At 53.8% G+C, this 15,627-nt stretch overlaps 1 long non-coding RNA gene across 3 annotated transcripts in view; it reads left to right on the top strand.

Moving 5' to 3' along the window:
- LOC106009596 (uncharacterized) overlaps positions 1-15,627 on the top strand; it is a 101,495-nt gene that overhangs the window by 59,278 nt on the left and 26,590 nt on the right. The gene's annotated exons all lie outside the window — the stretch shown is intronic.

Genomic DNA, 15,627 nt, shown 5'->3' with positions numbered 1-15,627 from the left:
CATTATCTTACATATGTGTCAGCCAAGGTCACCCGTGAAGCAGCTGAGAAGGAGGCGGTCACCAGCACACATTTTAAGGACCAGTGCTGATGGCTTATAGCCCTGCTCTCAGCCTTTTTCCATTGACTGTTACTTGGTTCAGTGGTCCCTAACTCACCTGCAAGGAAGGCTGGGAAATTTAGGTCAGGGAATTCTGGGAAGAAGAAACAGCCTTGACTACACAATGCCCACCATGTCCCCAAGCTCACTTGTGGACCACAGCCCAACAAGGCTAGACATTCTCTGGAGGGAACAGGGGAGGGATCTTAGAGTCAGTTTTTGGGAACATATGGTCACCAGAATCACTTGCCCAACTTCCTTTCCATGTTTGAGCCTTAATTTTCCCATTGATAAAGTGGGTGATTGTTCCCAACCAGTGGGCCATGCATGGATCCCTCTGGGGGCAAGGAGCAGTCATTCTGGTCTTAGAATCCCAGCCAAGCCAGCACTGGTGCAGAAGGGAGAAGTGTGCATGCTACCAGGACAAAGAAGAGACACATTTGTTATCAACATCACTGTTTCTGTCATAGATATTCTCCATTAACGTAAATATGGAGGTATATTTTCTCTCAGGTAGGTTTGCACAATACTTGATGTAAGAGGTCCTCATCAAGGAAAATAACTGGAACCACAGAATCGGCTTATTTTCAACAACCTTGAGAGCCTTCTATATACCAAACACAGGGCTTGGTTAATGAACTAGAAAACATAAACCCTTATCTGAAAGAATTTACAGCCCTAGGGTAGATGGGTGTACTGGAAGGAGGAACATACACAGAAACAGAAACAGAAAACCATCATACATAGGAATACAAAGGAAGGGCATCTGTCCCAGCCTGGGTCTATTGGGGGAATCTGGGATTTCATTTATATTGACCCTTGAGAGTGTGATCCAGCAATTCCACTTCTGGCATAAGCCCCCAAAATGTAATGTGTCCATACCACAGAATAATATGCAGCCTTAAAAAAGGAAGGACATTCTGACACATGGCTGAATCTTGAGGGCATTGTGGTGAGCAAAACAAGCCAGATGCAAAAGGACAAACACTGTAAGACTCAACTTACATGACATAGCTGGAGCCCTTGATTCATAGATTCAGAGGGCAGAATGGTAGGTGTGGGGCTGGGGGCAGGTAGAAGGGAATTAGTATCTCATGGGGACAGAGTTCTAGTTTAGGAAGATGAAAATGGTCTGGAGATGGGTGGCAGTGATAGTTGCATAGCAACATGAATGCATATAATGCCACCGAACTGGAGCCTTAAAATTTGATTAAAATGGCTGGGCATGGTGGTGCACACCTGAAATCCCAGCACTTGAGAGGCTGAGGCAGGAGAATCATGGTGAGTTTGAGGCCAGTCTGAACTTCAGAGTGAGGTCTTGTCTCAAAAAAAAAGTCTTGTGTGTATTTTGTGGAGCGAAGAAGACCAACCAAGGGCCCTCTGGGAAGGGCCAGGGCTCCCCTCTGATGCTCTTGCACGTGGGCTGCCGAGGATGCTCTCCAGAGGGCAGGAGCAGCTGCAGCCTCACAGGTTCCGACTCCATGTCCCATGGCTCCTGGTGCGGCTCACAGAGGCCCAGGGCCCAGCTCGGGGGCCTGGTGTCTCAAAGACATTTCTGAGATGCCTGGCTCAGGAGGGCACTGCTTCCCATGCAGCGATGGGGGGTCTGGCCCGGGGGTCTCTCCGGGCACATGCTGACCTCTCCACTGGCCTCCCCCGGCCGGTGCCAGGCGGCATCTGGAACCTCTAAAAAGTTCATTTAGCATGAAGGCAAAGGCAGTGGTATTTGGGGTCTGCCCCTTAATGGGAAACCAAACTGGCCTTTAAAAAGGAATTAATTCAAAATAAGTCCTCAGGGTCCCAAATCATTAACAGACATGTTCCAAAAATGTCCAAGTAATTGCAGCTGGGGGGGCGGGGCGTGGTGGTGGTGTTGAAAATGTCTCCACCATTGATGCAGCGGAAGGGGAAGGAGCTTGCAGGAAGATCCCGACTTCAAACAGGACGGCCGGGCCTCTTAGACTGGAGCTGTCTGTGGAGGAATTTTGGCTTCATTTTCCTTTCCGTGTCTCTTGGCTTCCAAGGGGGTGACAAGAGGTTAAACCCCAAGGAGAGAGGCTGCCCTTGGATCCCTTCAGCCCCTTGGGAATAGATACTGGCTCTACCCATGGTGTAGCCTGAGACTTCCTCAAATCAGAAAATGAGTCCCACCTGGGTGAGGTGGCCACGCCTGTGATCCTAGCACCGTAGGAGGCTGAGGCAGGAGGATTGAAAGTTTGAGCCTAACCTAGGCCATTTAGCAGTTTAGCAGGTCCCAGTGTCACAATAAAAATGAAAAAGGACTGAAGATGTAGCTTAATGTGGAGGCTCTAGAGGGAGAGAGAAAGAGAGAGAGAGAGTGGGAGGGAGGGAGGGGGAGGAACTCCAGGACAAGGGACTATGCGGTCCTGCAGAATTGCAGAGGGGCTCAGAAAGGTTGGGCAACTTACCCAGTGCCACCCAGCTGTGAAATTATTTGCAGTCTGCATTTCCTGGCAAGAAAGGCTGGTGGAGAGCAAGAGACACGCTGCCCTGGAGCTGGAATGTTTAGGGCTGCAATCCCAGAGGCTCTGGGAGGAGGAGGTGGCGGCAGAGCTGTGGTCCACACAGCCCCGGGTCCTGGCTGTTTGGGGGGAGGGGACTCCCAGTCTTCGGGTGCACAAACCGGTCCCATTCTCCTCCCAGCCCACTGCTGCCACCCCATCTCCGCCCGCCCATCTCAGCCTGCAGCCCGCCCCCAGGCCACTGGGAGCCCCGCAGCCATTTCCGCCTCTAATCTGACAGGGACAGTGTGCTGGGCCTTCCTTCTTGTCCCCCAGCCCCAGCCCGTTGCAGTGGGGCCTGATAGGGTCTTGTCACAAAGTCCGGCTGGACTAGGCTGAAGGGAGACAGAAACCGATAAATCTCTTTTGATCTGGGATCTGCAAGGCGACTCTGAAAACATAAATGGAACCAGCGAGAGCTTGTTGTGGTCATCCAGCCTGGGGTGAGCAAGGATGGGTCATTCTGCAGCTGGGTCCTGGTTCCCTGGGGCAGAACAGCTGGGGACAGGCAAGGGACCTAATTAGGTGAAAATCACTGAAATGGTTTTCCAGGCACCCTTGATGTAAGGCATTTATCACCACCAAACGCATAATTAATAGCAGGACAAACGACTGAACAAAAGCTCCTCTACTCAGAGGGATGGTGTTAATTTTCATTAATCTTACATATTACCATCTCTCCGCAAATGAATGTTATCTTAAAGGCCCAAATGCCTCTTCTGATCTTGGGGGTTGGGGGGAGGCAGAGAATGTAACTTGTGTTTATTTGGAATGCCATTTTAACCACATCCTCCGAGCAGAGATCAGAAGTTTTTGCTATTCGGGAATCCAGCCACAAAGAGAGGCAAATTCTGTGTGGAGTGATGAGAGGCTGTGCTGTCCCAAGAACACAAGAAGGTTGTTCAAAGTCTCCTCTAGTTTCCTGGTTTTTCATGGCTCTAAAAGGAAACACTTGGATTCTGAGATAATGTTCCTTTCGACCTGTCTGCTTCCTGTCCACTCTAGCCCAAGGGGGCTCTAAAGTCACTGCAATTTAAAAAATAGTTAGTGAAGATCTTGCCATTAACTAGGAATAACAACTGCCTTAGTATTAATAATACCCACATGCTGGGGGTGGTGATGCAGGGGAGGCATCCGTGGAATCCGGGAGGCTGAGGCAGGAGGATCCCAAGTTCCAGCCAGCCTGGGCAATTTAGCAATTTAGTGAGAATCTGTTTCAAAATAAAAAATAAAGAGCTGGGGATATTAGTGCATAGGCCCTGGGTTCAATCTCCAATACTGCAAAAATAAAATAAATGGATAAATAAATAAGGAATGAACTAAAAAATGGTAGGATTCCATCTATAAACATATTGAGCATATTTGACATGGTGGGAATAAGTGATTTATAAGACACTGTTCTTGCCTTCAAGGGATGTAATGAACTAGTTATAATCATAGCAATAATTTAAAGAATAATTGGGATGAATGAGGGCCTCTGAGGTAGGAGATTAGGGCTGGGCATAGCAGACAATTAACTGGGTGGAATGTGTCAAAGGTCAGAAAAACTGGCTAACAGGTGAATGAGATAATTCCTAGAAAAGAGCACATGCGCAGAACATGGGACCCAATAGGATCACAGGGTCTTGAGCGCTATACATGCAACCAATCAGAAAGCGATATTCTCAATCCTTTATGTGAATCTGGCACTGTCACGGGACCAATCAGAAGACGTTATTTTCAATCCCTCATTTGCATGTGGACACAACCAATCAAATGATGTTATATCTGAGCCTTCATTTACTGTGGAAGGAAAGCAAGCAAGTTTGTCTGTAGGACTGTTTATACCTGGCGTGACACCAAGTGAGTTTTTGATAGGACAAATGTCCCAATGCTTTATTTACAGGACAGGGCCAACTAGGGATGTTTGGCTACAGAAGACCCATTTACCCTCATCTTCAGGCAGTGTGAGCCTTTTCTGGGCTGCTGTCACCCTGCCAGAGCGTGCCTCTGTTCCACCTTCAGTTAAAGTGCACTGATACTCTGGGTCCCCAAGGACCTGGAAGGAAGTCCTAGGGGACCCGCCCATGCACTGGGCACCGAACCCAGGCACAGTAATCGTCTTACTGCTGCCCCATCTCCTGGCAACCATGTCACATGGCATCTTCAGACGTGAGGCAGCCAAGCCTCAAGAGAGGTCGGGTAGCTGTCTGCGGCCACCGCGATGCGCGACGGTGGCCACTCCGGGGCCCACGCTGCAAGCTTTGCAGATGAGGAAATGGGCGCAGAGTGGAAAGAGCCTGGAGGGGAGACAGAGCAGACTGCAAGGCTCCCAGCCCCTGGGGCGTTCTGGGGTTGGGGTGCAGGCCCTGAGGAGGGGAGGGTCCCAGATAAGGCCGGTGGGTTCCCGGAGCTGAGCAGGAGCCTGAGCTGTTTACTCAGCTTTAGTGGGGAGATTGCGTCACAGGCCCTGGCTGGCGATAAAGCTGGGCTGTTTTCAAACCAAACACGGGGAGCTCGGGAAGAAAGATTGCCTGTTCCCTGTGGATCTTTCCAGCTGAGTCGCTGACCACATATCTCCTGGGCTCGTGGGGGACGGGGGAAATGAACTCCCCAAGAGAGGCGGACCACCATGGGCAACTTCAAAGGATGGCGGTCCAGGAAGTTGCAGCTTGACCAGCGTCCGACAGCCCTTCAAAGAGGAGGCTGGACACATGCAACAAGTGTGGCCCGGGCCTTGAGCCTGGCTGGGGTCCCCTGGGCCATAGAGCTGTCTACAGTGAGGACAGGTTCTGATGTGGCCCAGGACATGGTAGGGAGAGACAAAGTAGCCAGGCCAAGAGGGCCCCAAGGCCCTGCAACTTTCCGAACCATTTCTTACTTCAAGAGTCCTGGAAGATAAACCAGGCACGGTGGTGCACTCTTGTAATCCCAGCACTCAGGAGGCTGAGGCAGGAGGATTGAGACCAGCTTGGTCTATGTAGAGAAAAGAAAAGAAGAAAAGAAAAGAAAAAAATGTGTGATAACATGGAAAGTTGGCCCTGGTTATAAAAATATGGGGCAACAGTACATGTTATGTGATCAGCTCCTGAAAATTTAAAAAGTAGTAATAGTAACTCTGTGCTTTTTAAAAAAGCCAAGCTGGTTGTTCTCTGATTGTTAACAACAGTTCCTTCGAGGAGGGAGTCTGGAGGGGTAGCTTTCCCCCTCTGCTCTGTTGCTCGCTGTTTTCTAGGTTGTCAGTGACACAGTGGAGCTGACCTCCCGCAGGCTGAGGCCCAATGGGGATGCGGATGAGGATGAGGCATGAGGAGACCCCATGACAGGGGGCTGGAAGTCGGGGCTGAGCCTGGCCCGGTGATCCGCACACGGCCCGTGTCCCCCCATCAACTACCTCACTTCCTTCTCTACCTTCCTGACCCCCTCCAAGGCCAGGGTCCTACTCCTACCCTCCTGCCCTGTCCCTGGGCTCCCTTCCTCGGCGAAGCCCAGGCAGGGGGCACCCACGGGGTCTGCCCTGACCCAACCAGTGTGCAGGGCAGCAGGCTCTGGTGTCCTCCATCCCTGCCTCCTTGGCCAGCCATGTCCCAAGGCCACAGGGCCACCCTGCAGGGAGAGGCCAGAGAACAATGTGTCCAGATCTCAGGCATCTCCTGACTCCCTGTGGCCCGATCTTTTGCTGTTTAAGTTTATTGTAAATGATTTCCCAAGCCAGTGGATTTAATTACATTACACTTAGGGAAATTGGTACCATTTCTTAATTACTTTTATAGTCGAAAAGCAATTACTTAGCGATCGCAGGAAGGTCTTCTTGTGTTTCCTGGAGCTCTGCAGCCCAAAACACGTCTGCCGGGATGCTTTGAAGAGGCCGGGGTGCCCCTGCAGTAATTGCAACTGGGATAATTGGGTTTGGGCAGAAGGGTAGTTTTTGTGGGATAGAACTGGATAAAATAATGTTTTTTTAAAAAAACTAATCCTTCCACTTTCTAAAGCCAAAACCTGCCAGGCACCCTTACTTCACCCTCATCCTTACTCTGCAGCTTGTCCCCAGGGGCTTTGACTCCACCTGCTGATTCTCGGAATCTGCCCAAGACTCTGCTTCCCTATCTGGTCCAGGCCACCATCACACAGCTCACCTGGGGACAGCGGTGGCCTCGTAACTGGTCTCACTGTGTCCACCCTGGTGGCTTTCATGGGTTGAATCATGGTCCCAAAAGATATGTTCACCCAGAGCCTGTGAGCGTGACCTTATTTGTAAAAGTGGCCCTGGTGGATGTAATTCCATTAAACTAAGGGTCTGGTGAGGAGGACATCGTGCATTACTAAGTGCACCCCAAATCAGTGACAAGTGAGTACCCTTACAAGAGAAGGGAAGAGAAGCCCTAAAGGGTGAGCCCACATGAAGACACGGGTGGGTGGAGTGCTACATCTGCCACCCACAGGGCAGCAAGGATGGCTGGAAGTCACTAGAAGTCCCTGGAAATCACCGTCAAGGATGGCCGGAAGTCACCGGAAGCGGGAAGAGGTGTCAGGGTTGGGTTCTTCCTCAGGCCCCCAGAAAGAATGAGCCCAGGAACTCCTTAATTTTGGACTTCTGTCACCCAGAGCCATGGGAGAATACATTTCTGTTGTTTGAAGCACCCTGGTTTGCAGTCATGTGTCACAGCAGCTGCAGCCCCTTCTGGCAATTTCCACCCCTTGCCACTCTTGAGCCCAGAGCCCAGTGGCTCTGACTCCCTGAGTCCAAAGCCATGCTCCTCCTGCGGTCTCTGTGGGAAGGGATGCCGACCCGGGTCCCCCTTGCTCTGCTCCTGCATGGCTTTGGTGCTGTGGCTTCTTTGCACGCGCTCACACACAGCAACCCACTCTCGCCCCAGAGCCTCTGCACCTACTGGGACCATGGTTTCCAGAGACCCTCACTGTCCCTGCAGCTGGGGCTCTGGCTGCAAGGTGTGCCCTCAGAGGAGCCCTCCCTGTCCCCCTCCTAATCCTGGCCCACTTTCCACCAGCTCATGGCCCACCTCACAGGCCATGCGTCCCACGTGCTCACCGGCCACTGCCCAGCCCTCTCCCCAGGGACCGCCAGAGCCCCCCCCCCCCCCCAGGACTCAGCCCTGTCTGCATGGTCTCCTTTTCCATCCCAGCGCACCTAAGCAAAGGTGGTGTCGGTGAGGAACAAGTGACAGAGCCCGGCCTGTGTCCCCCGCATGGGTATGGGCTGAGGGGTGGATGTGTGCGACCCTGGATGTCCCATCCTCCTCTTCTGCAGGATTGGGGCCGGGGGAGCATGTGCACCTGGGGTCGGGGTCCTAGTGGCCCCACTTCCTGCCGCGAGACTCTCAGAACTCTGATGCTTTCCTCTGGAACGTGGGGTAATGAGGCTGTACTGGGTGACAGCCAAGGGTGACGCTGTGAGCGGCAAGAGGAACCCGGGTGGCAGAGGCCCCTGGTGTCCACGCCGGTCTCCCTTCACAGCAATGGACTTACTTGCCCAGACTCCCTTCAGCCAGGTGTGGCCCTGTGATCTAGTCTTGGCCGGTCGGTGGGTGAGCGAAAGCGATGTGTGTAACTTGCAGGGGATATTCTTTCTCTGCTGTCTTTCTTCTCGATGCCTGGAGAACGGACGCGAGGGGCGGAGCTGGAGGAACTTCCCTGGGCTATGAGGTTGATGCTTCCTGTGAAGACAGAGGAAGAAGATGGAGGAAACCCGGACCCCTCATGAAAGAAACGGGTCTCTACCTTGTCAGCCACCATTACTGCAGGCTCTGTGAGGGCTGCCCGGCCTGGGCAGTTGGTGCACTTGGCTTCTGCCTCCCTGCCAGGGAGTGTCCTTATAAGACAGGCACTGAGGAGAGAAGGCCAAGCTGCTCATCTTCCTGCAGAGGCAAAGCCCACTCAGAGCTGGTGCAGGGCTGGGAGAGGGTCCGCGGCCAAAGCAGACAAGTCCATCATTCCGAGGACTCACGCATGTGGTCCTGCAGCAGGCGCTGCCCTGGTGAGGGGCTCCGCACCCTCCGCAGGAGGTGACATTTAACCCCAGACCTGAGAGGGCGGGCGTGCAGAGATCCTTCCTTCCCAGCTCCAAGGGCCGCGCACCCGAGGAAATCACCTGCAGGGAATCAACTCACCCTTGCTTAACTCAGGAGGAAGCGATGGTCAAAACCGCAGGCTGACGGCCGTGTTGGAAACTGGGGAGGGGAACACGCTCAGCCCCCGAAGAGGGCTCTTCCCACATGTGGGTCCAGGATCGGGTCCTGCGGAGGCAGCTCGGGAGCCCAGGGGTATCCCCCTCATGCCTCCTTGTCTCCCCGGGCACCGCAGGCCACGCCGGGTTTCTCCCCACCTCTGTCCCCGTGTGGGGCTGCGACCTTGGTGGGGGCATGCGTTGCCCACGGAACTCCTGCCGGGGGGGGGCACTCATTCATGCTCCAGGCAGTTATTCACCTGCTCTGAGCACTAAGAACTGGCCAGGCTGGGGGCCGGGGGGAGTACCCTGCATTCGGGTACTGCTGTCAGTGCTGCGGTCGTGCTCAGTGTGGGCCGGGCAGTTCCAAAGCCAAACTGCGGGTGCTCACGCCCCGTGTAGAGAGAGCCGTGTAGTATGATAGGAACCCACGTTAGATACACGAGCTGTGACAAAAAATACGGGGAGTGTTCAAGTCAAAAAATCGTGACAGTAAAAGACATTGCCATGAACCCCCCTCAAAATCTTCCCCCTGCCTTCCAAGGCCCTTCCCATCATTTGTGTTACTTTCTGAAGCAGTTCTGGAAGGGCTCTTTCATGAGTGTCTGTGGTTTTTGCTACCATGGCTGCCTTGACGTCCTGAGTTGATTCTACAGGTTTCCCTTTCACGGTCATTTTGACTTTGGAGAAGAAGCAGACGTCGCGTGGTGCCAGACCCGGTGAATAAGGCGCAGCGTTGTGTTTTAATGAGCCCGTCTTTCTGTGGGATCGCTCTCAGTAGCAGCATCCCCATGCTTTTAATCACACCTCATAAAGACATTCACAGAAGACTTCCAGAACTGCTTCAGAAAGTGGCAGCAACTATAGGACGAGTAGCTGAGGCCCAGCTCGCTTCCCTGGGCAGCCCCTGATGCCATCTGGGCATCCAGGGTGGGTTGGGCAGTGTGTAGCACACGCAGGCGTCCCAGCTCAGACAGAGGCCCTACTGTGTGCCCGTGATGAGAGCAGGCAGAGCTGGAAGGCACTGTCCTCACCCCCACAGTGCCCCATAGCCTTGGGAACTGTGAGACAGCAGAGGCAGGATAATCTCTCCCTGACCTCCTGCCTTTCTGAGTGAGGCTGGGGCGTAAGACAGTCCTCCAACCTGGCTTCCCTGAAAGTTGGCCATAAAGCCCTCAGGTGATAGGTGGCCTCCCCCTCCTGGTACCCAGAGGAATGGAAAGGGGACACAGGGGTGCCCAGAAGAGCCTGAGCAAGCAGGGCTAATGGAGTCCCCTGGTTCACGACGCCTGGCCCTGCCACACCCGCGCCTGCCCCCACCCATCTAATCTGAGCGTCCAACAGTGGGGCTCCCCCCAGCCCCCGTCTTTGGACCTCCACATCTGCGAAGGCTCTCACAAAGGTCTGCACCAGGGGCACGTTATACTTTTCTCTTGTTGCTGTCTTTGGCTGCAGAGGTGTTGGCTAAGACCGCCGCCATGGTGAGGAGCGGTGTCATTTTCTCTCCCCCTCCAGTGTCCGAATTGAGCTGGGAAAGCGTGAGGCAGCAGTTCCTGCTCTGGCTCTAGTAGGCATCTGTCTTGTGTAGCTGCTTGGGTTGCTTCAAACCCCAGAAGTCGTTTCTCTGTGTCTGGAAGCAACCAGCCCGACATCCGGGTGCTGGATCCCTGCTCTCCCAGCGTCCGTCCATGATCAAGCGTAGCGCTGTGCGGTGCTGGGCCTGTGGCCGCCTCCTTCTGTCTTCATACAGCCTTCTTTCCAGGTGCTGTCGTTCCGACGTCCTTCCTACAAAGACAGCAAGCACTGGATCAGGGCCACCCTCACCTCGGATGACCCCATCCCACCATGATCACCCAAACGCCCTATTTCCACATACAGTTCCTTCCCAGGTACCCAGAGGAGGAGCTGGGCATGTTTTGGGGGACACGATTCCAGTCCCCCTAGGGTGCTCCTGCTTTAACCTTCCCTCTGAATTTGCAGCGCTCCCAGTGCACTGAGTCATGCGGCTTCCAGGCTCACCAAAGCTGCTGCTGGGAGCGGGTCCTGCTGGAGCTGCTCTGGAGGTGGTTCCCGCTATTCCCCAGCCAGGCGGACTCACCCCAGGAGGGACGCAGGGGCCAGCGATGTCACCATGATGGAACAGGAAGCAGGAGCCCAGGTGACCAGGGTGAGACTGCAGTGTGCATCAGGGATGGAGAACAGGGAGACAAGTCCCTGTCCCTGGCACCTGGGGACATCCAGGGAGGGGCCCAAGAGGAGGGACAGGTTGGCAGCCCACACCTGAGGGAGGGGAAAGGCCACTTGTCCTGGCTGTAGGTGTGGAGTGGGAGGGTGCCTGGGCAGGAGCAGCCCCGGCTTAGCCCCACATTCTCACTCCAGGTGAAGCCCCCTTGGGTCCAAAAACACCTTGGATGACAGAAAGAAGGCGACCATGCATTCTGATGGAGCAGTGACCTGGCCAAAGTGACACCAAGCCATGCTCTGGCCCTTCGAACCAGACAGGGCCACCCCAGTGTTAATAGGTTCTAGCCTGGTCGCACGCCTGGCCCTGGGAGGAGGAGGAAGAGGAAGAGGAGCTCCCTGAAGTAGCAGAGCTCTCAGTGTTTGGCTGCTTGCATTTCTTGACAAAGGAAATTTGTTGGGCTTAAGTCGCCAGGGTTTGCATCTGGATCCGATGATGTTTGGCTCGGGGCCGAGCAGAGCCGGCTGGGCCTCCATGTAATTAACTTAAGTGCTCTGAAGATGAAAGCTTGTTTGCCTGATCCTGGATTACTGGGAGCACCTTGAAGGTGGGCAGGGTGGCCAGGCGAGTTATCTCCTGCTCTTGAAGTCTCCACGATACTGTGGTGGACAGTGGAAATCAGGAAGTTTAGGCATGTTGGAATTTATTAAATTTGCCGTAAAAAGAAAAAAAAAAAAGATTCTGGAGACCAGTGCAAAGAGGTTAAGTGGAAACATAACTTTACGTAATGAAGTGGTTAATCATATTTTGATTTAGAAACACTAATAAGCTGGCCTGATTTTTGAGCTTCCAGCTTCAGCAATAGAGCAGAGACATTCATTTCCTAGTTGGGTGTACTTTCTGGGCCTTTCTTCCAGGTATGCTGCTTCCTCGTCTCCTTTTCCCTCCTCCCTCCTTCTCCGCCTCTCTTCCCTCCCTCCACCTACTGAGGAAGAGAGCTTTGATCCTAGATGCTCTGGGGCTTGGGGGAAGCAGGGTGGGGGGGATTCCTACAGGTGATTTTTCGGCCTGAATTTCACTGTGACAGCAATGATTTATTTTAACTACTAACCCAGGAAAGCAGGCGCCACCAGGATGAATACCTCCACTAGCCCCTAGCAGACTAATTTTGCTGTTTATGAATCACTAATATGCTTGGGGGAGGTACCATTGTAGATAACTACGAGTCAGACGAATCAGACCCTGAGCCAAGACCTCATGGGGGACAAACAGTTCCACATGGGGCGACGCCCAGCCAGCCATCGAAGAGTGAAGCACAACACATGGGGTCCAGACCACCGCCCCACCTCCGAGGCCACGGAGGCTACTGGCAGATGAAACACTTTCATCTCTCCCAGGGAGATAAACAGGCCGGTCTGGATAGGCCTCTTTATTTACAAAAGAAAATTAAATCCGTTTTAACACTTGCACCGTTCATGGGAAACACATGTTGCCTGATAATTGTTTTGAACTCCTTTCCAGCCGGGCTGCCCTGCATTGGGCTGCTCTGGCGTTTTTTCACCGTGAGAGATAGCCATGGAATTTGCCAGGAATTTCTTCCCAATTCCAGAGGATCCAAGAAGGGAGCATTCCTTGGGCAACCTGGCAGAGAGCTCAGTTCCCTTCCGGCCTCCCACACCACTTACCCTGGGGTTCTTATGGGGCGGAGGGGGCTGGAATGGATCAGGGACTCGCAGCCTGATAGCCTGCCTCCTGCCTGGCATTTGTGGAGAAACAAATGACAGGCTGGATGTCCCTCCCCCCACCACCACCAGTTCCTGGTCCAGTTTTATAGCTGCAAGGAGGTGTCACTCCTAGCAGCCCTAGACCTGTGACTTCCTGATGATCCTGGGGGCTGGGGGCCCTGGGGAGCTTGTTAATCGCAGGCATCTTAGGTCAGCTGGGGCTGGAGAGGCTGTTGAGCCTCAGGCCTCAGTATTCGAAACTCAAGCCGACTCTGCCCTGAGCAGAGGGTCCGACCGGCTCCACAGGTCTTGTCGGGACTTTTTTCCTCTTGAGGGCACCTTGCTTGAGGGTGGCAGGACCAGAGCCGCTTCCCCCCACCTCTCTGAGTCAGGAGGCTGAGAAGGGGTTGCAGCCCCTCTCCCACAGGGGCCCAGGCTCAGCCCCAGACTGGCTCTGCTGAGGGCCCAGGTGGGGTGACAGGGAGCGCTGGGTCCCCATCTGCTGCTCCCTTACCCCGGAGTGCTCTTCCCTTCATCTCTCCTTCTGAATTACAGTTATTTCCAGCGCCTCTCTCTGGGCAGCCGCCTGTCCCCCAGCCCCTCCCAGTGCCAGTACCGTAGGCCCCTCCCTCTCCACACCCTCATTCAGGAGGAGGTCACGGCCGGTGGTGCATGTTCGAATGAAAAGATGTAGTACCGTGAAAGACACATTGCCATCAGCCCCCTCCAAGGCCTCCCCTCGCTTCCTGCACACTGGTCCCCTCATCCTGGCCACTTTCTGCAGCAGCTCCGGAGTCCTCTTTCCTGACTGTCTTCAGTTGCACTGTGGAGGCTGCCTTGATGTCAGTCGATTCAAAACATTTCCCTTTCCTGGTCATTTTGCCTTTGGGAAGAGGCAGAAGTCGCACGGTGCCAGATCCAGTGGATAAGGTGGATGGGGACACAGGGCGTCGCAGTGTCGCGTTTTTATGAGACCGCCCTTCCATTGGATGGCACTCGGCAGCAGCATTCACTAGCTGAGATCACACCTCATAAAGATACTTGTGAAAGAGCACGTCCGAGACTGCTTCAGAAAGTGGCAAGAATGATGGGATAAGTGTGTTCAAAGCCAGCAGGCGTCTTTGAGAGGGGGTGATGGCAATGTGTCTTTGGCTGTGGTGTTTTATTTAAATACACACTACATTGTTTGATCAGCCCACCCTTGTAACTGTTTCTCTGCATGACCTGTTTGCAGGTAGGAGGTGGTGAGGCAGGTCTTTTTTGAAACCACAACTAGAGAAAGTAGCAAGCGGATACTTCTTACGGTTTCATGGTGAAAGGGCAGCCAGGAGAGGCTTCTGAGAGGAGGCAAAGTGAGAACTTGAGCTCAGAGTTCCTAGGCAGCTGCAGCAGAAGATGGTGCTATGCCCAGAGCCCAGGAGGGCAGGCACTGAGCCAGGGTCTGGGTTCAAACCCTGCCCCTGTCACCAAGCAGCCCAGTGACTTTGGGGGGTTGATCACACTTGTATGCCTTGGGGTTCTGATTTGCACCATGGGGGTTCCACCTAGTGAGCACACAGCAAGTGGTCCTCACTGTCCTCACTGTGGGTGAGGGCAGAGAGGAGGGTGACAGTAACAGCAGGTTCGGAAGCCTCGGGATGCTGGCTGGGTGGTGCTTTCCCTGCTCTCCCCCAGAGGTAGGTGCTGTGCCTCGTACCTGGACACTCTGGGAACATTTGGCTTCTGATATGCCCAACAACTGTCCCTTCCAGGGCTTTGAACCATCGGGGAAGCCACAGCGTCCTGACTTAGAATGAGACATTTCCACACGAAGATAGTGAGGTGCACAGAGGGGTGAAGCCCACACCCACCCCTGCTGCCAAAGTCTGCACATTTGCATATGCCCACACATATTTGCATATATCCACACACATTTGCATATATTCACATATATTTGCATAGAGGGTAAGACCTGGAGGAAGACCCAGGCTGGTTTAAGCCTGGGAGAGAAGCCTCAAGGTCAGGGCCTGGACATTGCCTGACTTTGTCCTCCTGTTTGTACTTCCTGTTTCACTATTTGCGGATTTGGGGCTGTGAACAAACATGTGCTTTCTTCTGCACCTTTTCCCTTTGGAAAGGTTTCTTCTTTTGGAAACAAGGGATGGTATTTGATCTTCCCAATCAGCATGCAGGAGGAAGTCCAAGTCCGTGGCGGTGTCCATTGGATGGAGGGGAGTTGGAGGTGCAGGGTGGCCAGCCTTGTGGGTCCCCACAGTGAGGCGGAAGCAGAGCTTCCTTCCTGAGAGCAAGGCCCTGACTTTGCCTCAGGCGTCTTTCTATTACCCTGAGCCACCTCTGAGATCTAAGGCGCCTCCTCCCTAGACCAAGGCCTGGTGGAAAAGCCACAGGTGTGGCCTGAATGACCCTGACACTCTGGACTTCAGTCTCCTCATCTGTGAAGTGGGATCATATCAACCTCTGCTCAGGCTGATCAGAGGATGGGACAATCTGTACAAAGTGCTAAACGCAGGTTGGCCTATAGCATGCCTCTCCTGGGGGGCAGGAGGAGGTGGCTGGCGTGAGCGTCACCTCTAGGTAGCTGACAGGCCTCAGGCCCCTCGTGTAATAAGCTCCTCCCTGTGTGGAGGTTATGGACACGAGTGCCAATGGGGACCAGAAAATAAGGGCCTGACAGGACCAGGAGGGACAGTGAGCTCCATGAGGCCACGACTTCTCCTTTTTCAAGACAAAATGGAAATTTGCATTTCTACTCTCAATCTTCCACTTTAACAAAGAATAGGCAGGGTGTAGTTACAGGGGCTAACAAAGTCTGCGGACAGGGAATGCTTATGCCTCCGCACTGCAGCCTGAAGTCCAAGATCCAGGCGTGGCAGGGCTGGTCCCCCGGGAGGCCTCTCTCCTGGACTTGTGGCAGGCCACCGTCTGGGCGTGTCCTCT

This window comes from Heterocephalus glaber, unplaced genomic scaffold (assembly GCF_053883595.1).
Source record: "Heterocephalus glaber isolate CG9 unplaced genomic scaffold, H.glaber_assembly_v1.0 deba00001509, whole genome shotgun sequence".
NCBI classification, from domain to species: Eukaryota; Metazoa; Chordata; class Mammalia; order Rodentia; family Bathyergidae; genus Heterocephalus; species Heterocephalus glaber.
This window is presented reverse-complemented; position numbering and strand designations above follow the sequence as displayed.